General features: G+C 42.3%; 1 protein-coding gene across 6 annotated transcripts in view; it reads left to right on the top strand.

Annotated features, from left to right (window-relative positions):
- Positions 1–20,812, top strand: part of LOC120097505 (uncharacterized) — a 98,254-nt gene that overhangs the window by 72,236 nt on the left and 5,206 nt on the right. For 5 of the 6 annotated variants that reach the window (XM_063275890.1, XM_063275887.1, XM_063275894.1 and 2 more), the window contains one exon: positions 16,548–17,044. The gene's annotated coding sequence lies outside the window, so the exon portion shown is untranslated. The remainder of the gene's footprint in view (positions 1–16,547; positions 17,045–20,812) is intronic. The other variant, XM_063275885.1, reaches the window with a different exon arrangement.

Here is a 20,812-nt window from a genome sequence, read left to right on the forward strand (position 1 = left end):
ATTAACTGTCAGGCAGGAGAAATATCAGGGAGCGATGAAGTGAGTTACACTTTTCCACAGGTCAGGGAGGTTTGTTTTGGAGTCAGAACGGGGGAGAAGACGTTTCAGTTTTATTAAGAATCTTGGAAAAGTGTTGACAGTCAAAGGGAAGGAAAGGGAGGCACTGGAAGGTTGCCCTCTTCGGGGAGAAGGTGGCAGCAGGGCTCAGCCTGAGGCAAACCCCTGGGGAAGAAGTACTTTCATTTCTCTCTGGGGTTCGTTCACCCAGAGACTGTATGTAGGTATAGAACCTGAGCAAGGATCTGCTGAGGAAACCAGTGCTGAGTAAAAGAAACATATACAGGAGGCTCCCGGGGCCACATCTCCTCAGAGTAGAGGCCATTTATTATTTTCCAGGGAAGGTTAAAGGGAGGGGAGAACAGCTAAGGGAATGAGGCTGCCCAGGCTGGGCTGCTCCTCTCAGCGATGAGATCACCTGCATCCCTTCTTGAGGATGGTCCCAATGGAGGTGTCGTGCTAGCCTTCTCCAGCTATCTTCTCGCTGCTGAGGGTAAAGGAGAGTGGATCTGCCTTCTGAGTCAGGCTGGCACCAAGGGTAGCATCAAACGAGGTAACATGAGACATACTAGTTAGAGACCAGTGAGGAGAAGAAAGGGTGCGTGTTGACTCGAGGTCTCTGGCATGATGACTGGCCCAAGGGGGCCCTGGAAACAGCACTGGTCACTTGCAGTGAGCTTCAGCAACTTGGTCCTGCTGCTTTGGCCACAAAGGTCCAGGCTGTAGGCAGAGCGTGGCTGTCTCATGCATCTAACTCAGCAGCACAGTGGCACCATGCACCTCCTTCAAACAGCCCGCTTCTTGTTCTCCTGCCTCTGGGGCACAGTCTTCGGGCTGCTCAAGCAGGACACACTTAAGCATTCACTTGACCATCACACCTATGCGTCCTCTGAGTACAAGGTGTATTAACACCCCTAGAAATACAAGCTTTGTAATACAATGGATAAAATATTCCATTTTCGCCCTTTCTGGTTGGACAACTTGAAGACCGTATGACTTCCTGTGACCTCTGTGGCCTCTGTGCAAATGTCTTCTGTCTGATTCAGCTGTGTATTTCCACCTCCCCCCCACCGCGCCTCCCCACCCCATCCCATCCTATTAGTTACTCCTTTCTCCAGCTTGCACCCTACCAAAACACTAGAGATGAAAAGAGCTGATGGGTTTGAGCACATGGCCAGGCCGTGCTGTTATAGCACCATTGTCTGTGACTTCTTGTCCTGCAGAGCCTGCTTCTCATCTCCCGGGATGCAAGCTAGTGAACTTCAGGGCAGCTGCGAATGACTTGAACAGCCCTCATGCTGTTCCTGCTCTTAGGAACTGTTGAGTCTCTCAAGGCCCTTGCCTGGAGGGCCACAGCAGAACAAGTTCATCCAGACCAGAACCTGGTCTTTAAAAGTAAACTCATCCTCACTCCTTCTTTGTTCCTTTATGGTGTCAGCTTGCTCCTTCTAGTTCTCTATGAAGGCCTCAGAGCAGCAAGAGGGGTGCAGTACCAACCTTGGCCACTGATGGAGCTGTCCAGGGTAGGGTATAAGCTTGGATGCTCACTGCTTGTACTATTAGACAACTCTCTTTCTCAAAGGTCCTAGCTGTGCCCTGTGGAAAACACGTGGCAAATCTGCTTTCTTTCTTTACATGATTGATGACCATTAACTACCCCTTCAGCCGTTTCTTTTCATGTGAAACTTGCCTAGTTCCTTGAACGATTAAGTGTGTACCATTCCCTCCCCTTTTTATCGTGAAATATAAGGTGCAAAAAGGAAAGTGCCCTAACCTATAGATATAGCTTGATTATTGAGCACAAAAGCATCACACATAAAGGGCTAGGAGTTGAGTTGGTCTCTCCAACACTACTGCATGTGTCAAAGTAGTCATGATGACCCTGGCCGTTGTGCAAATCTCTTGTTGCTTCTCCTCAGAGATCTATAGCTTACATTTTACATTCTTCAGAGATGTTATGAGCTCAACTCCGGTCTATTTCGACAAAGCAAAGCAAAGAAGTTGTTAGAGAGCTTGATTTCCCAGTGCACCTGAAGATTCTCTTCTCACTATGGTACAGTCTTGTCTACGTGCAACAATGTGTCTAGGCGACAATGCTCACAATTAAAGATACTTTAATTTGCCACAAATCCTAATCGTCATTTGAGCCAATAAAAATGGTGCCTTTAGCTTTGCCAGAAGCTGAGTAGGCAGAAAACTTCAATGTGGATAAACAGTATCTATCTGTGGAGTTGAGAGAGGCAAAGCGGGCTGGAATGGGGGGTGCCCATATTCCCATACAGGTCTTAGTTCAGCTGATGTTAAATCTTTATACTCTGTAAGTAGATTATTCCTTTTTCCTTACTTAACATACTGTTTCTAAGTGCTGTGATGACAGCATGTCCCTCAAAAGGTCAGGGGCTGGAGCCTTGATTGTACAAAGAGCTGTGTTACAGTTTGGCCTTGTTGGGTATATCTGGGCCAGAGGGTGGAGTCCTGGTGGGCAGGTTAAGGGTGCTGTTATAAGAGTCAGTAAGCTATCGGACAGGCTGCCCCCTCCCTCTTTCTCCAGAGCCTTCTAGTTCTTCTGTCTTCTCCCAGGAGCTGAAATAGCCTGGGGCCCTCACAAGGATCATGAAGCCTCCAAAATTATAAGCCAAAATAAACCCCTTTTCTTTATAAATTACCTAATCTTGGGGGATTCTGTTATAACAATAAAAACCTGGACCAAGACATGAGATTTATTCATGTTTTTGCTTGTTGCTTTCTATCAATACAAGACATGCTGTGTTTTTTGCATTTTGATAATGATTTTGCTGACACACAGTGATATATTAGTGAATTCACAATAGGAATGTGTGTGTATTCCATTACTCAAACTTTCGAGTGGTTTATAGAATGGTGTGTATGTGTGTGTGTGTGTGTGTGTGTGTGTGTGTGTGTGTGTGTGTGTGTGTGAGAGGATGGGCCTGTGTCCCTGTATGCATGGTCACTTGCCTCAGTAGGCTACACTCTTGGGAGCAGAATGCTGGCTCATAGGGCAATCATACCTCCCACTTTACCATGCTGTACCCACAGGGGCTATGTCACACAGGGATGTGTATGACACCATCACTCATGTGTGTATGCTTGTGTGGTGGATCTCAAGGTGTGTTGCCAACTTGGCACCTTTCAGAACCCACCTCTCTTGTAGATTAGCTAGCACCTTAGACCTCAGCTTCCCAACAGCTGATGGCTATGAAGACTGAGGTAACAGAAGCTTGGGCACTGTGGACCACACTCGGACCACACTCAGTGGCCATTTCTCACTCTAGGCACCCACGTGGAAGATGCAGCTTCTCTACACCTAAGCTCTTTCTCCTCATCCCGTATCCTTTCCTTCTTTTCATACTCGATCCCTAGAAGCAAGTGGCCTTCCAAGCTAACAACTTCTTTGCTGAGCACGCAGCTTGCAGCCATTCCTGTGGCTTTTCCTTTGTCAACCTTCGGTGCTGATGGACTTAACATTTTGTTAGTCTAATGAGCATTTAAGGCACCTTATAACAGATTTTTTTTTCCTAGTTAAATATTTAAAACTAAACCCTAGGGTTAGCTAGCCAACTCAGTGGATTCTTATGCTAATCTGGAGACCTTGCTTCCATCCCTGAAACTCATCAAAACATAAAAGGAGAGAACTGACTCCACAAAGTTATCCTCTGACCTATACACGCAGGCAGTGGTGTGGGACCCCCTCCCCCCAAAACCACACACCATGCACACGTGGAGACATAAACATAATGACAACTGATTAAATGAAACCCTAGAAAAATCAAATACAGCAAAGTTTTAAATTCTCGGTGTATGATTTATACACAGCAAAGTGTTTCTCCTTTTGACACGAGCTCAGGGATGTTTGACAGCTGTATACCATGAGACAGTCATTATCATGGTTAAGATAGATTATTTACATCACCCAAGTCGACTCATGGCCCTGAGTTCTTGCCCCACCACTGCTTCTTTACTTTCTATTATGTTGTCATCTTCAGATGTCCAGTAGATGGATCACTGAGAACGTACGCTTTGATACTTGTCTTCTTCCCCTTGGCCCCATGCTTCTGAGAGTCATCTGCGTTCTTGCATGTTCTGGGAGCTTCCTCTGTTCCTTGCTGAGTACTACTTCGCTGCATGAGTGCACTCAGTTTCTCCGTCAGCTCCTTGACAGGCATTTGGAACGGTTCCACCATTTGGCAATTTTGAGCAAAAAGCTTCTAGCGCATATTTGATGAGAATCTTTCTTGTGGAGATAGACTTTCATTGCTCCTGGATAAGTGTGTAGGCATGGCAACATTGGGTCATAGGGTAGGTGTAATTCTGACTATAAAAAATAAACCTGTCAACAGCTTTTATATACGTGTGAATATAGGTACACAAATGTGCATGTGACCACAGCATAACACGTAGAAGGGTGAACGAGAAGGGGTAATCCTTACGTGATGAGAAGGATTGGATACAGGTGAAGGACACTTAAGGTGTCGTCAAGGAGGACAAAAAGCTAGTTGCTTTTCTTGTGTGAACTCTGTCACGAAACTTTTATGTTTTGATGGCAGATAAAATATATAATTTTTGCTGGCATAAAATGTATTTGACAGTGAAAGTATAATGTAAGAAGCTCTACAGCTTTAGAGGTAGAGGAGTTCCCTGAGATCTGTAGACCTTGGGTCTGGTTAACCTCATTGTATGATGCTTTTTATTTGGAAGTCATTTACAATGAAGTTTTAATTTAACGTTTGAAAAGAAAAACATCATCACGATTTGAGGCAAGCAAAAAACAATTATAAAACCCAAAGCTCGATGCCCCCAAAAGATTTAGTAAACATAAAGTTCAAGCCCGAAAGACCCATAAATTAAACTTCAAATTCAGAACTTATTCAAAGACATTTTTAAGAAAATAAAAAATTAAGTCATATCCTGAAAGAAAATATTAGTAGACTATAGCCAGTGAGGAGCTTGTATGCAGGATAAAGAACTCTCAAAACTCCATCATATATAAACAACTAAATATAGAAACATCATATATAAACAACATCATATATAAACAACTAGACTTAAAAAGATTTAGTTGGCACTTCATAAAAAGACACACAAGCTTCAATATATCTACAAAAAGATCTTAATAGCATTAGTCAAAATTTTGCATCCCTTAACTGTAAATTAAAAATATAAGCCACCACAGCACATAGTAGGATTGCTAAAAAGTTTAAAGACTGACTGCCTTGTGCTTTGGCGAGAATGTGAAAGAGACAAAACTCCCACAAGGCTGTTGCTGTGTCCAATGTGAAATGCAAAAACTACCGTGGAAGGCTGTTGACAGATTTATTTTTTATAGTCAGAATTACACCTACCCTATGACCCAATGATGCCACACCTACACATTTATCCAGGAGCAATGAAAGTCTATCTCCACAAAAAAGATTTTCATCAAGTGTGTGCTAGAAGCTTTGCTCATAATTGCCAAACGATGGAACCGTTCCAAATGCCTGTCAAGGAGTTGATGCATAAACCGAGATGCACTCATGCAATGAAATAGTACTCAGCAAGAAACAGGGGGAGGGGGTTGGGGATTTAGCTCAGTGGTAGAGCTCTTGCCTAGCAAGCACAAGGCCCTGGGTTCGGTCCCCAGCTCCGGGAAAAAAAAAAAAAGAAGCAGGGAGAACTCCTAGAGTGTGTGTGTGTGTGTGTGTGTGTGTGTGTGTGTGTGTGTGTGTGTGTGTGTTTGTGAGTGTTTGTGAGTGTTTGTGAGTGTATGTGAGTGTGTGAGCATATATATATGTATTATATATACATACATATATATATATATATATAAAGAGAGAGTGTGTGTGTATATATGGAGGGAGAGAGGGGGGAGGGAGGGAGAGAGGGGGAGAGAGAGTTGATGAGGAGCTTGTATCCAGCATAAAGAACTCTCAAAATTCCATTGTATATAAACAACTAGACTTAAAAAAAGATTTAATAGACATTTCATAAGAAGATACACAAACATATATGAGTTTATGTATATATATGTATATGTAATATGTATAACTATGGGATAGTATATAGTTGCAGAAAGTTTATAGTTTTACATTTTTCATCATAGTTTTAATTCATTGTATTCCTTAGAGTTTTCTAGAGAAACAACTGGTAGATCAACTATATATTTGGGATTAATTAGAGTGGCTTTCAGGTATTAATCACTATTCTTACAATAATGTCTCTTGATGGAAAGTCCAAGAATCTAGTAGTTACTTGGGCCTTGGGGCTGGAGTCGAAGCTGGTCTTTACCTAGCATCTGGAAGAAGTGAACTCTAATGCCAGTGATGGAATGGACTTGCCTGCTTCAGCGAGGGCAGGCAGAGAGGAAATTTCTTCCATGTTCTTTACATAGGCTGCCACCAGAAGGTGTGCCAGATTTAAGGTACGTCTGCCCACCTCAAATGATCCAGATTTAGGATGCATCTTCCTACCTCAAATGAAGCAATAAAGAAAAAATGTCCCCACACGCATTTTTAGCCACTTGGGTTTTAGCTAATTCCAGACATCGTCAGGCTGACAGCCAAGAGTGGCCATCAGGCTTTGTTAACGTATGATGAGAACAAGCTCTTTCTGAAAGTTTATTCGCCATACAGTTTTTTTCTATTTTGTCTCAGACTTTCCCCACTTCCTGGTAGACCTCCTTTGTGATTGGTCTGTAGGAACGTCTTTATATTCTGGAGTATGTCCTTGATTTCACACAATCTCCTTGCGCTCCATGTCTTGTCCTTTAAGAACCTTTGTAGTACCATTTGATGAATAGAGTTTCTTCATTTTAAGGAATTAAAAATAATGTTTTCTTTCCTCTTGATGATATTTAAACTACTTAGGATTTGTTAAATTCCCAGTACCTGTAGGTCAGGGTTCTCCCCAAGAGTTAATAATGCCTGAGCATATTTCTCTTCCTTCTTTACTTCTTAGACAGTATCTTCCTCTGTGGCCCTGGCTGACCTTGGACCAGCAATCATGGCTTATCCTCCAAAGTGGGGTCTACATGGTGTCTTACCAGACACACTGGTATTTTTTCCTTTAAGTTTCTATCTTTTCTTTCTTTGCCTTCTGGAATTCTTAATACATGTTAGCATGTTCAACATTGTCTTTCAGGTTATTGAAATCTGTTCCTTTCTTGCTTCCTTTAAACATTATTATTGTTGCTGTATATATAGCATATGCATGTGTTTGTATGTGTGCATATGTGTGAAGGACAAAGGTAGACCTCTATCCTTGCACTTAGATAGAAAACAGTATCCAGTGGTTTCCTTCATTTAATGTTGACCCTTTGCTACTTTGTGATTGCTTTCCTCCTCTGCCCCACTGTTAGTGCCTCCAAATCACCAGATTTGTAAAATGTATGTCATTGTTGGTATTTATTGGAATGTTAATATAATCTATCTAAGATCAATATAAACTACTCTGTCTTACCCTACAGTAGTACCACTTCCTATATCCAGTTTTGCTTAAAAAAATCTAATAACTCATGGATTCTTTCAAGATTCTCATATGCACAGTGTTATGTCCACAATAACAGTACTATTTCCTTTTTAATTCAACCCCTCCCATCTACGTGTTTTGTCCCTTTCTGGCCTGGCACCTTTAGATTTTTGCTGAAAAAGTGGCTATAGAAGAATCTTTTATCTGTGGTTTGAATAGGGTCGCTGTAATGATTAAACACATTTGTCAACTTGTCTAGATCTTGAACCCACTAACAGGCGAGCCTCCTGGGACACACCATTGCGGGATTTTCTTGGTCAGGCTACTTGAAGTGGTGAGGACCCCCACCCCATGCAGCTCAGGTAAAATGAGGTCAAAGAAAGAATCTTTACTTATACCCCTTGCCTTTGACCTCACTGGCAAGTTCATCTGCCATGTTGCTGCTGCTGCTGGATCCCTTCACCGATATCAGAACTCAGCTTCTGGCCTTCTAACATGGATTGAAGACCGGTGACTGCATAGGACTCTACAGGCCTCAAACACCAGATTGGCAATGCTGAAGTAATCATCCTCTTGGACTGAGTAGTGTCTCCAACATGAGACAGATATTGTTGGGCTACTTAGAACAATCATGTAAGTCAATACAGTGAATCCTATTTCATTAGCTTTGTTTTTCTAACAAACTTACACTAATGTGGAATTTGGATCCCACCCCTGTCCCATGAAGTACCTTCTCTGACCTTGCCTCAGGGATGTAGCCATGCATGGTTTGTGGAAGCAACCAAGCCCTTTCCTGAAAAGGATGCTAAGCCAGATAACACTGAGGTCCCTCGGTGCCCATCTTTGACTCTAGACCTATAATAAGATTCTAGAGGTGAGGTAGCTCCCTTTTTTTTATTTTCAAGTACCTTATCATTTTTTTTCAAGATTTATTTATTTATAAGTACACTGTAGCTGTCTTCAGACACACCAGAAGAGGGCATCGGATCCCATTACAGATGGTTGTGAGCCACCATGTGGTTGCTGGGATTTGAACTCAGGACCTTTGGAAGAGCAGTCAGTGCTCTTAACCACTGAGCCATCTCTCCAGCCCTCTAGAGGTGAGGTAAAAAGTGTCCATGAAGGGTTGTGCTTTACCACTAAAGAACTTAATGAGTTTTCTAATCCATTCAAGCAGAAGTCTGGGGACTATGTGTGGGAATGGATTTTAAGGATGTAGGATAATGGCAGAAAGGACGTAAGAGAGGATCAGTCTGATTTTACTGATGTAGGACCATTGAGTAGAGAGTCTAGGTTTGATGTTATAGCTCACATAGTTAACGACGGTGCAAAGAGTTCATTTGATTGGCCAACACACAGTTCAAAAGATGACCTAATGAGAAATAAGCTGGAGGTGCTTCATATCCCTTGGCTTAATGTTGATGGAGGAATTTTAAAGCTCGGGCAAATTGGAATGCTTAAATTAAGTTTACAATGTTAACCCTCATCTTATACAATGGAAGGGCCTGAACTACACCCTTCACGAAAGCATAAATCGGTGAGAGGGCCACCGCCATAATGGAAGAGCTCTGTCATTGCTCTCCTTGTGCTAGACCTTATGGTAGAGGTGCAGCTGCTCATTTGTATGAATTAAATGCAGGTGTTCTAATTGGATCCCAGAGTAACAAGGGGCCAAGTGGTAGCACTGAATCATCAAAGGCAAGGTGAGGGTACTTACCGTAATGGACACTGTAGCCAACATGATATTTATAATAGTTTGAATTGTGTAGACCTTTGGCCCTGGCTATTAATCATGGTCTTCCCAGTGATGAAATAGATAGGAAGCCTACTAAGTTCTTACTTGATATGCATAAGCATAAACATTTGGAACAAATTAATGAAAGGCTACCTTGAAGTGCAGCAACAGAGGCTCAAGGCCCATCAGACAATTTCCAGACCCGAGCCAGTTTATAAATACACAACCCATTTAATGAAGCGAAGCCAAGGCCAAGTGTCCTTCAGGAAAGACCATGTGACAACACTGAAAAGGTTTACTATGAATCTGTCTCCCATCCTTCCCCAACTGTTAATGTTTTCCCTTCCCCCAAAGGGATCCATGTTATTTTATCAAGATGACTACATTGGGAAAAAGGAAATAATCAGACATTGCAAAGGCTACTAGAGACTAATACTGAATTGACATGGATTCCAGGAGACTCACAGAAGCACTATGGCCCCTCCAGTTAAAGTAACAGCACATAGAGGTCAGATGATTCATGGAGTTTTAGTCAAAGTCTGACTCTCGGTGGGTCTAGTGGGTCCCTAAACTCATCCTCTGGTCATTTCCTTAGTCCCAGAACATATAACTGGGAAGAATACCCATGTTGGTTCCCTAACTGGTGCATTGAGGAGGAAAATAGAAGCCATTAGAGAAGCTTCTAACAGGGAAATAGTGAAGCCAAAACAGTGTCACCTCTCTAGAAGGATTACAGAAGTTGGCATCACCGTCCAGGATTAGCAAGGGGTAGTGGTTCCCATCTTAACACCCTTTAACTGTTCATGTGGTCTGTGCAGAAGACAGATCAGGAGAATGACAGTTGATTATCACAAGCCCAATCAAGGGATGACTAATTGCAGCTTCAATACTATGTGGTTTCCTTACTTGAACAGATTAACATGTCTCCCAATATGGAGCTATTGATCTTGCAAATGCTTCTCTCTTAGTTCTTGATCAGAAAGACAGCAAAAAGAAGTTGCTTTTAGCTGGCAAGGTCACCCATGCACCTTTATTAGTCCACCTCAAGGGAACATCAATTCTATAGCCATTGTCATAACTTAGTTCATGAGGGACCTTGATTGTGTGTCTCTTCCATAGAGTATCATGTTGGTCCATTATATTGAAGATATTATGCTGATTGGGTCAAGCAAGAGATAGCAACCACTTTGGACTTGCTGGTAAAGCACATGCACATCAGAGATGAGAAATAAATCCAACTAAAATTCAAAGGCCTTTTACCTTACTAAATTTTCTAATGGTCCAGAGCATATAGAAATATTACCTCATTTTTTTGAAATTATATATTTTTCTTTTATTGAAAATAGATCTTTCAAATACTATATCCTGATTACGGTTTTCCCTCTCTCTACTCGTCCCAGTTCCTCTCCACCTCCCCTCCCATCCAGACCTATCTCCTTTCTGTCTCTCATTAGAAAACAAATAGGGTTCTATGGGATAAAAATAAAATAAGATAAAATAAAAACAAACATATAGGAATAAGAAAAAATAAAAAAAAACAGAAGGAAAAGATCCAAAGGCACAAAAACAGATATAGATGCAGAGACCCACTCATTCACACACTCAGAAATCCCAGAAAAACACCAAACTGGAAGCCTATGTATATATATATATATATATATATATATATATATATATATATATATATATATATATATAATCTGTAGTATAAAAAAGTAGAAGAGGAAGTAGAAGAAGAAGTAGAAGGAGGAGGAGGAGGAGGAGGAGGAGTAGGAGGAGGAGGAGGAGGAAGAAGAAGAAGAAGAAGAAGAAGAAGAAGAAGAAGAAGAAGAAGAAGAAGAAGAAGAAGAAGAAGAAATTTTAAAAAGGGGAAAGCCTTACATAACATTATGAGACAAGCAACCCTCATAGATGCTGCCATGTTTGCTTTGTGTTCACTGTCTATTCTATCATGTTTGTTTTGTGTTGACTGTCTATAGCTGGGCATGTGGCCCGTTATTTGTTTCTCCAGTGAGACTCTATTGGAGAAATCTAAATTTTCATTTCCAAGTGGTTATCAGTCAGAGACCACTTCTTGATTAGGGAATCATCTCAACCTGAGCATCCCACCCGGTACAGACCTGTGCAGGGCCTGTGCATGCTGCTTCGGCCTCTATGAGTTCATGTGTGTGCTGGTTTTGATGTGTTTAGAAGGCTTTATCTCCGTGGTGTCCTCCATCTCTCTTGCACTCTTTCTGCCTCCTCTTCCTCTGGGTTCCCTGTGCCCCGAGGGGAGGGATTTGATGGAGACATTCTGTTTAGAGCTGAGTATTTTGAGGGCTCCCAGTCCCTACATATCGTCTGGCTGTGGGTGTCTGTATTTGTTCCCATCTGGTTCTCTGATGGGAAGAAGCCTCTCTGATGATGTCTTAGCAAGACGCTGAGCTATGAATATAGCAGAATGTCATCAGGAGCCATTTTATTGCTACTTTCCTTTAGTGGAACACTAATATTTGGTTTTATCCTAGTCCCTGAGCCATCTAGTCTCTTGCTGCTTAAATTTTGTATTATTATTATTATTAATTATCATTAATTATTATTATTTAACAAAATCTCAATCATTTGATTTTTACCAATGAAGACTCAGGATCTAGATGCTGGGGTGAAAATCTGCTAGCTCAGAGAGGCAGGGAAAGCACCCAGCTGACCTTCCTTATCAGCTGATGTCCCACCAGCAGTCCTCTCTCTCACAGGTGCTCAAAAAACCTCCTTCAAATGGAATGCCCTTCCTTTTTACTTCTGTGCGTCTTTCTGACTCTGTCTTCCTGATTCGCTCTTAATCTCTCTGTTTTTTTTCTTCTTAATAGTTCTATGTTCACTTCTTGTCAACTGGTCGTTTGCTTCACCTCTGGACCTGGGGTTGATTTTACTTAATCTTGTTAACAATATTCAAGCAGAAAGGTGTGTGCTAAAGCTGAGGCATACCACAACTGGAAACAGTAAATAACACTTGGGTTCACAGTGTGCCAAATATCCTGCAACAATCATGGATTTTTTTCTCCCCCACATCTATTGTTATTGAAAGTTGTGCTGGGTATAGTAGTCTATGAGTTGGTGTCTTGGAGTTTATAGACCATCTATTCAGACCTTTCTGGCTTTTAGAGTTTCAATCGAGAAGTCAGGTGTTATTATATTAGGTTTACCTTTATGCTATTTGGTTTTATTCTCTTGCACTTTTTGGTATTCTGTCTTTTACCTTTAATGTTTTGGTTATCATTGCTGAGAGGAACTTCTTTTCTTGTCTAGTCTATTTGGTGTTCTGTATACTTGTACCTTGATACACACCTTCTTCTTTAGGTTAGAGAAATTTTCTTCTATGATTCTGTTGAAAATATTTTCTTTGTCTGTTACTTTGGTTTCTTCTTCTCTCTCTCTTCCTATTATTTCTAGGTTTGGTTTTTACATAGCATCCCAGATTTTCTGGATGTTTTGTGCCTGGAGTCTTTTAGATTTAGTATTTTCTTTGACTGATTATCTTGTCTTCATTGCCTGAGATTTTCTTTCCCATAGCTTGTATTCTGTTGGTGATGTTTGCCTCTGAGGTTCATGTTGGAATTCCTAAAGTTTTTTTTATTTCAGATTTTCTTCAATTTGTGTTTTGTTTTTGATTCTATTTCCACTTTCAAGTCTTGAACTGCTTTATTCATTTCTTCCCAGTTGATGGGGATTGGTTTTGGAGGAGAGAAGGAAAAGGCGAAGATCTGCAGTAGCCTAGCTTCTTCTCTGGCTGGTGTGTCCTGTGGGTTCCCTGGGAATTTGAAGTATTATTTCTAACACCGGTGGAAGATAAATTGTATCTTACCCTTCCCCACCATCATGGTAAAAGCACAAAACTTAGTTGGTAAATTTGAATTTTGGAGGCAGCACACTCTTCGATTGGGTATGTTACTCTAGCCCATATACCAAACAAAGCAGAAAAATGCTAATTTTGACTGGGGCTCAGAACAGGAGAGAGCTCTTCAACAGGTCTAGGTTTCTGAGCAGACTGTTAACCACTTGTACCATATGACCCAGCAGATTTATGATCCTTGAGGTGTTAGTGGCATATAGGGATGCCATCTGGAGTCATTGGCAGGACCCTATAGGCAAATCACAGAAATCCCTTAGGATATTAAAGCAAGGGTCTTCTCTATTTGCGGACAACTATTCTTGATTTGAGAGACAATTATTGGCATGCTATTGGGTTTTAGTGGAGACCGAATTTTTGACAATGAACATGTGACCTGAGCTGTTCATTATGACTTAGGTGTTATTTAACCCACAAAGCTATAGATGTGGATTACACCGCAGCTATCCATCCTCAAATGGGAGAGGTAGATACTTGACAGCACCCAAGAAAGTGTTTAAGATGCAAGTGAAATGAAGTTACCCAAATTCCTATGGTTCCTACTTGAGGTAAAAGGCTTTCAGTCCCCAAGCATGCGTGCATTAATTCTCTGCTTTCTATGCTTGATCATGGAGGTTTTGTAACTAGTTGGCTCAAGTTCCTGCTAACTCGATTTCCCCATAATAGTTGACCATTACCTGGGTTTGTGAGCCAAGCTTTTGTCAGGGTATTTTATCGGTGTGTCAGGAAAAGAAACGGATGAACAGTGCTCTCCAACGAAACTGACACCATGGCGATGGCTTGATTTCCGAGCTGCAATGCTCACTTCACATGTTCTTGTCTTGCTATGTCACCGTAAGCAGAGGCTAAAACAAGAAGCCACTGATCTTGGACTTGAGATAGTGCCCCCAAACTGTGAGACAAATCAGTCTTTTATGTGTATAAATCTAGTCACCGCAGGTATCTCATTGCGCTAAAGCAAAGCTGATTTATACAACTATATTCTGTGCAATTTTTTAAATAAACTTTCGTACCAAGCAAATTACTTCTATGTCTTGGCACTGGAAGTATTTCAAAAATTATGAATCGTCATTAATTTTATCAAGTACTTTTTACTTCATCTATTAAAAATGTTGAATGATGTTTTACTTGATATATTAATGTGTTGAATTACACTAATTAATTTTCTAACATTTGATCAACATTGTAGTCTTGGAATACGTCCAATTTGGTAAGATTTATTATCCTTCTTTTAATATATTACTAGAGTCATGTAGGTAACATTTTGATTAGTACTTTTTTCTTCCTAGTAGAGGGGAGGAATCAACTTTTATTGAAGATCTATAAAGAGCTTGGAATATTGTGTGCGCTGATTGACTTCAGCCCACAATCATTCTTTGAAGAAGATGTTTTTGTTTTATTTTAATTTAATTAGCAAACAAAGTAGCAGGTTCCTTCATGGCATTTTCACAAGTATTTGATGCTGGTTGACCAGGAACTTGGCTCTGCATCCCTGATTCTGCTTGTACTCCTCCATCCCCTCTTGAACCATCCCTCCCTCCTCTCTTCGTATCATAGATGTTCTCTTTCTTTCCCCACCATCATTTCTTAAAACCTCCTGTTTGGGATTTTTTTTATATAAATAAGTGTTTAGGAGGTGGGTAGGACTACAGCACTGTTTGTAGTAGCCTTGCTGAGTGAAGTTCCTGCTCAGTTCCTGTGGTGAGTGAGGAAGAGAGGGGTTATAATTGGAACAATTTCCTCCTCTCATCATTGGGTGTCCAGTTGTCAAGCCATCCCGGCTTGTAGACGGTATAGGAGGAAGATTTTGACTTCTGATTCAGTTCACATAATAATCAGAACATACCAAGTTTTTTTGCCCTGTAAGTTTTAGGATTTGTTTGTCCTCGTTATTAGACTCTTCCCTTATGTTTCCAAGGGCATCCTTGTGATCTGCTGTCAGGCCAGGACTACTCTTCTCTTTTGCTCTCTGTCTCTTTCTGAACGATAACAAGGGGCAGCTCACTGAGAGCCTTGCACCCAGGAGGCAGTAATTAGTCCTATCCTTCAGATTCTTTCAGCTTTCCTAGATCCAGCCTCCCCCCTGGCCTGTTCAAAGATGTCATGGGCCTCTTCTGAGCTCTGAGCCTCAGCTTCTTCATTCTTAAGATCTCCAACCCCTTTCTGCCCTCAGTGATGAGGACTCAGATTCATAGAACTCCGACTCCAAGTTTGTCAATTGGATGTCAACTGTTTTGTTGCCTTCCAGCCCTAGCGGTGGTAGCTTCTGTGTCTGGTCATTGCCCTGTGACAGCCGCGTGCTTTCCCTGTATTCTGATAGTCATTTGTCCACATCAGTATTTTCCTCATGCTATACCCACTGTCATCCTTTTCTTGCCTTGAACACTGATAGAATACTTAGAAATAGAGTTACTGGAAAAAGACCTTTCCTATGTTGGGGTGGGTTTAGCCTTTTTCCTAGCAGGAACAAATGCAGAACTCCTTGCTGATGACAATGGGGTAGTAAGAACTATTAGTGCTGCCCCCTAAACCTACATATGCAGTAGGAGAAGGATAGTCTGGCACCTATGGCTGTTTGTAGTAAAGTTCTTATTGTACCAATACCTGAGGACACTGTGATTGAATAATGTGGCAAGAATTACAACGACACATACAAGCATGGCGGAGACCAATGGCTACTTCTGTTTATATTGGTGAATTTGTAGCGGACAATGGCAAGTAGATGTTCAACCAGACACTGTACTTCTATGAGATGTTCTTTCCGTTGTATAGGAGTTGATGAAAATTAGACCTGGAATTTGGTTTGCATGTTATGAATTGCAGAATCATAACATAATTTGAAGTCAACGGCCACACTGGATCTGTTTCTTGGCCTTTTGAAAGGAGATTTTGAACTCCTTAGTCTTTCTAAGCCCCCCTTACTCTTAGAAGCAACCTCATCCTATAGGGCTAATGGAACACTTTTGCTTTGTTGGGGACGGAATAATAACCACACTGGGCAGATGTCTTCCAAAGGGATGTCAATTTCATCGAGCTTCTGATCTGATTTAGAAAACCTCTCACATTCCACAATGAAGATACTGCTCGTTTGCATCGGCGTACATCTGGTGGACTGCCTGAGGGGATGGATTCCATGGGTATAAAAGTGAGGAGGACAGAGTGTAAACTGGATCAGGGTTAGTGGATTTGGTCCGTGTACCACCAGTGGCAATGCTTCTGATGTTGAAGGTGGTTCCTGCAAATACTTATCATTGAATGACACTTTGGCCCCACAGTAGCTAGCCAGTGAGGCTAAGCCATAATTTAGAAACACTGACTCCAAATGATTGATGAGATAGGAATCTTGGAGCAGATAACTGTCAGCAAATTGTTTCTTCTTCTCACACTCTTATCCTGTGCCTATTACAGCCTTTAGGAAGCCCTGGAAGCCATTAGTGACGGAGACATCAGCATTCCTGAAGTGTTAGAGAAGCTTGCTGTGGGCATGCGAGGACATGCGTCTACCAGGTATTCTGACCTCACCCTTCCCATGAGGACATGAGGAGTGATACCCAGGTAATTACTGAAATGGGCAGAAGAGATAAAAGAATGAGTGAAATTAAAAAATAAAAGCTGTCGTCTCCGTCTCTGTCCCGCAGAAAGGAGCGACACCACGACGTTCTCAAGCAGTTTACTCAGGAACCTTTCTTTCTGAATGCAAACAGCAATTTCTCTTTTCTTTTCTTCTCTCTCTCTTTCCTCTCTCTTTCCTTTCCAGTCCCCGAGCACACTCCCTTATATCCTCCCTCAACTCCGCCTCCTCCGTTCAGACTGCATAATCTCCGTTCATAGGTCCACGTCACATGGCCTGATCTTGCGTCATGGTGCGCCTGCGCAGCTCTCACAATGGACGTCGCTAGTTTCAGGTGTGTGAGGAAGTCAGGTGCCAGTCATGAGACTTAGCTGTAGTCCTGGGCGCCATCTTGGGACTGCCGCCACACCCGCTCCCCACAAAAGCAAACCAACAAAAGACAAATAAAAATAGTAAACATGGGGTTGGGGATTTAGCTCAGCGGTAGAGCGCTTGCCTAGCAAGTGCAAGGCCCTGGGTTCGGTCCCAAGCTCCGAAAAAAAAGAAAAAAAAATAGTAAGCATAAATGACTAGCATTGAACACAGCACAGAGGTGGCTCTGTAAGCCAAGACAGGGAGCAACCAGTGAGGGAAACGTGCATTCTGCTGTTCTCGCCGTTTTCACCTCCCTAGCATCTTTTCTTCCCCACATAGCGCCATTTCTCTAGTTTTATGACATTAACAGTCAGACACATGCTTAACTTTAAATTCCAGGTCTTCGCATAAGAGAAAACACACAGCATTTGCCCCCTGGAGTTTGATTTATTCCACTTAACATACTAACTTCCAGGTTGGGGTTTCATTTTTGAGAGGACAAGTTTCCTGTCTCTCTTGGAGCAAAGCAGGGCGTGGTCACTGCATTCTATTCCTAGTCCCTGAGGTATAAGTGGATGTGTGGAGTGAGGTGTCTGAGCTGGAAGTGGCTCCTCCTCTTCCTCCTCTTCCTCCTCTTCCTCCTCTCTTCCTCTTTCTTTTTCGGTATGTGTGCATACATGTGTGTGGGCATATGTGTATGTGCAGGTACACTAGATATTAACACTAGGTGTCTTCCTTGACATTCTCTACAGGATAGTTTGAGGCAGCGCCTCTCACTTGACTTAATTCCAGGGGATTCCTTGTCTCTGTCTCCCAGGTGCTTAGGTCATAGGTCACCATACCTACCTGGCATATACGTGGCTGTTGGGAATCTAAATTCAGTTCTTCACACTTACATGTCAAGTGTAATGGAGTTGTTTCTCCAAAATTCCCCTCTCAGACTCCTCGGAGGAACCTGATCGCCTTGGAGGGCCCCCTCCAGTCTCTCCACCTTTTCTTTTCATGGTCTATAACACAGACTGAGTGGTTCCAACTCCTCAGCCATCCTAGACCTAGCCTTTATTGACAGGGGCAATGGACTATGAAGAATGAGTCTTCTGTTTGGCTGAAAATGATATGGCAAGTGAGCATCACTCGAGATGACAGTGAGGCCTGGTAAAGGGAGCGATAGGCAGAGGATACACTTAGCAAACAGTGTGAGATCATCCACAGGAACTCCAGATGTCATAAAACGTGGTTCACAAAATAATACTTTTGAGAAAGCCAGATCTTTCCCTTGAGATATGTGGGAAGTTGGAGAGATTATATGGAAGAAAATAAGGTTTAAAAATTTCTCGGACATTGTAAACCTGGAACTTGAACCTATTCCCTTTATTCTTGACCTAAGCTCATGCTTCGTCCATAGACAATACCAGAGGTTCATGTGGATTCAGAGGATGCAGGAATTGAGATGCTGCAGTCAGTACCTATTAGTGGTTGAACCTTTCCTAAATGGGTCCAGGTGATCTAAGTGAATTCTAGGGACAGCCGTCTTTCTGAAAATGCCCAGAATGCCTAGTAAGTTTTAGGACCCGAGTTCAAATCCCACGATTGAAGCAAAAAGCTAGGCTTGGTGGTGTGCTTTTGTAATTCTATCTCTGGACTGAGAAAGGCAAATAGAGCCCTGGGGCTCACTGGCCAGACATCCTAGCAAACTCTGGGTCTCAAAATGCAAGGTGGATGGCTCCTTTGGACTTGTATACATATATGCACACACAAATGCCACTGGCGTGGCCATAGTGTGTAATATCTACAGGAGGGAGAAAGAATCAAAGGAATTAAAAAGCCCACTGTGAAAGTGGCCAGCTGGCTCCTGAGCCCTGCGTTCCTATTGTTTGCCTCCTGCAAGGCAAGACTTGCAAGCTTTGATTTCAGCTTGCTCAGACCAGGCTGTGCAAGCCATGTGACTTCTGTACCTTAGAGGAGACCCTTGCCAGTTCTCTGCTGTTATCTTCGTGGTTCACAGAATATCTGAAGGAATCGGGCCTGCAGGGCTACCCGGGAGCTACTGGCAAATTGCCTCACATTCATCTTTATTCTTTCTGTGTTCCTGCTTTTATTCAGAGGGTGACTGTGCTCAGCTGTGGACTTCCCTGTCTGCCCTGAGCTCTGACACATCTAATGTCCTTCCCTCTTTACCCTTCACCGTAGTGTGGATCCGCCTTTGATGTAAAACACGCTTGACCTATTTACTTCCTTGTCAATGAGTAATGTAAGCCCTCGAAGGGCCAGGCTTTATCTCTCTGCCTTGTGCACTGCTATTTCCCTAAGTGCCAAGGACAAAGCCTGACACACAGTAGACACTCAATATCTATTTGATTACTGAATAAATGAACACCTTTCAGTTTGCAGCTGTCTATTAGCAAAATAGACTAATAAGGGCATCTGTATTTAGCATGGGGATGATTCAAGCTTCTATTCTCAGATCATGCAAGAGATTTTCTGGCTATTTCTTTACCTCAATTTCATACTCAGCCACTTCTTTTCTCATTCCTTCCTTCCTCCCTTCCTTCCTTCCTTCCTCCCTTCCTTCCTTTCCTTTCCTTTCCTTTCTTGACATGGTCTCATGTAGCTCAGGCTGGCTGTGAACTCTCTATATTACTGAAATTGAACTTCTGATCCTTCCTTCAACTCCCAGGTTCTGTGATTACAGGCATGCACCACCACATCCAGTTTGTGTTGTGTTAGGGAGCAAATCCAGGGCCTCATGCAAGCTAGCCAAGTACTCTACCTGGTGAACTATATCCCTGACCTCCCATGTTAATAATGCTTGATACTTTATCATGGACTTCTCTCTGAGGACTCAGGAAGGAAGGGATTTATAAGCTATACTGAGCAATGGCAGTAAGCTAACATGGCCATGAGAAGAGCAGCGTACTGCAGGTTGAATCTTACCTTGGTATTGTTATTGTGGAGAGGGCTGGCTATGAACAGCAAGGAGCTGATTTAATTCACTTGAGCTATGACATCCACAGATTTGTGGGCCATTTTTGAAGGTCTCTGGTGTGTTCTAACTCTTAACTTTTGTTGATTATGGATTTGACTTGCCCCGAGTCTTGGCCACATGTTTTTGGCTAAAGACTTACAGAAAACAATGAATGAGGAAAGAAAAAAAGTAGTTAGGTAGGAAAGGGATGTGGGCAGGGTTCATCTGAAAGACAGAGAAGGCATGTCATGGAAGTTTCTAGACTCTGAGTCTGCTGCATGAGAAGTGGCCATTGATCTCAGGCCAGGCCATCTTTGGTGGGTGTTAGCTGACATTTTATGAGGGAGGGCTACTGAGATAAAGAGACACAGTAGCTTCTTGTCGTTCAAAGGAAGCTCACTGGCTAGCTATGAGACAAGACTTGTCTCAACGCTGAGCACCAAATGGGTGAGGAAGATGAGTTCACTAGACCTGGAAGCATATTGTGTCATTGAGACATACCTTGTTGAGTGAACTTAGGAAGTCTTCATTTTTCTGTGGCACTGAGAAGGGAACCAAGTGCCTCAGGCAGACCAGGCAAGCATTCAATCACTGAACTGCACACCCCATACCTGAAAATCGCTTCATTTCTGTTCTTTCAGAAACCATAGAATTTGGGTCGCAAACTCAAAGAGGGAGATAAGGAACACAGTCTGCAATGTGGGCGAGTGTGGTGGCAGTAGAATAGAGCAGAAATGTGGCAATAGGGAATTCCCAGACAAGGGACTCACTTGGAGAAAGGCT

The sequence above is a fragment of the Rattus norvegicus genome, chromosome 16 (genome assembly GCF_036323735.1).
Source record: "Rattus norvegicus strain BN/NHsdMcwi chromosome 16, GRCr8, whole genome shotgun sequence".
Taxonomy (NCBI): Eukaryota; Metazoa; Chordata; class Mammalia; order Rodentia; family Muridae; genus Rattus; species Rattus norvegicus.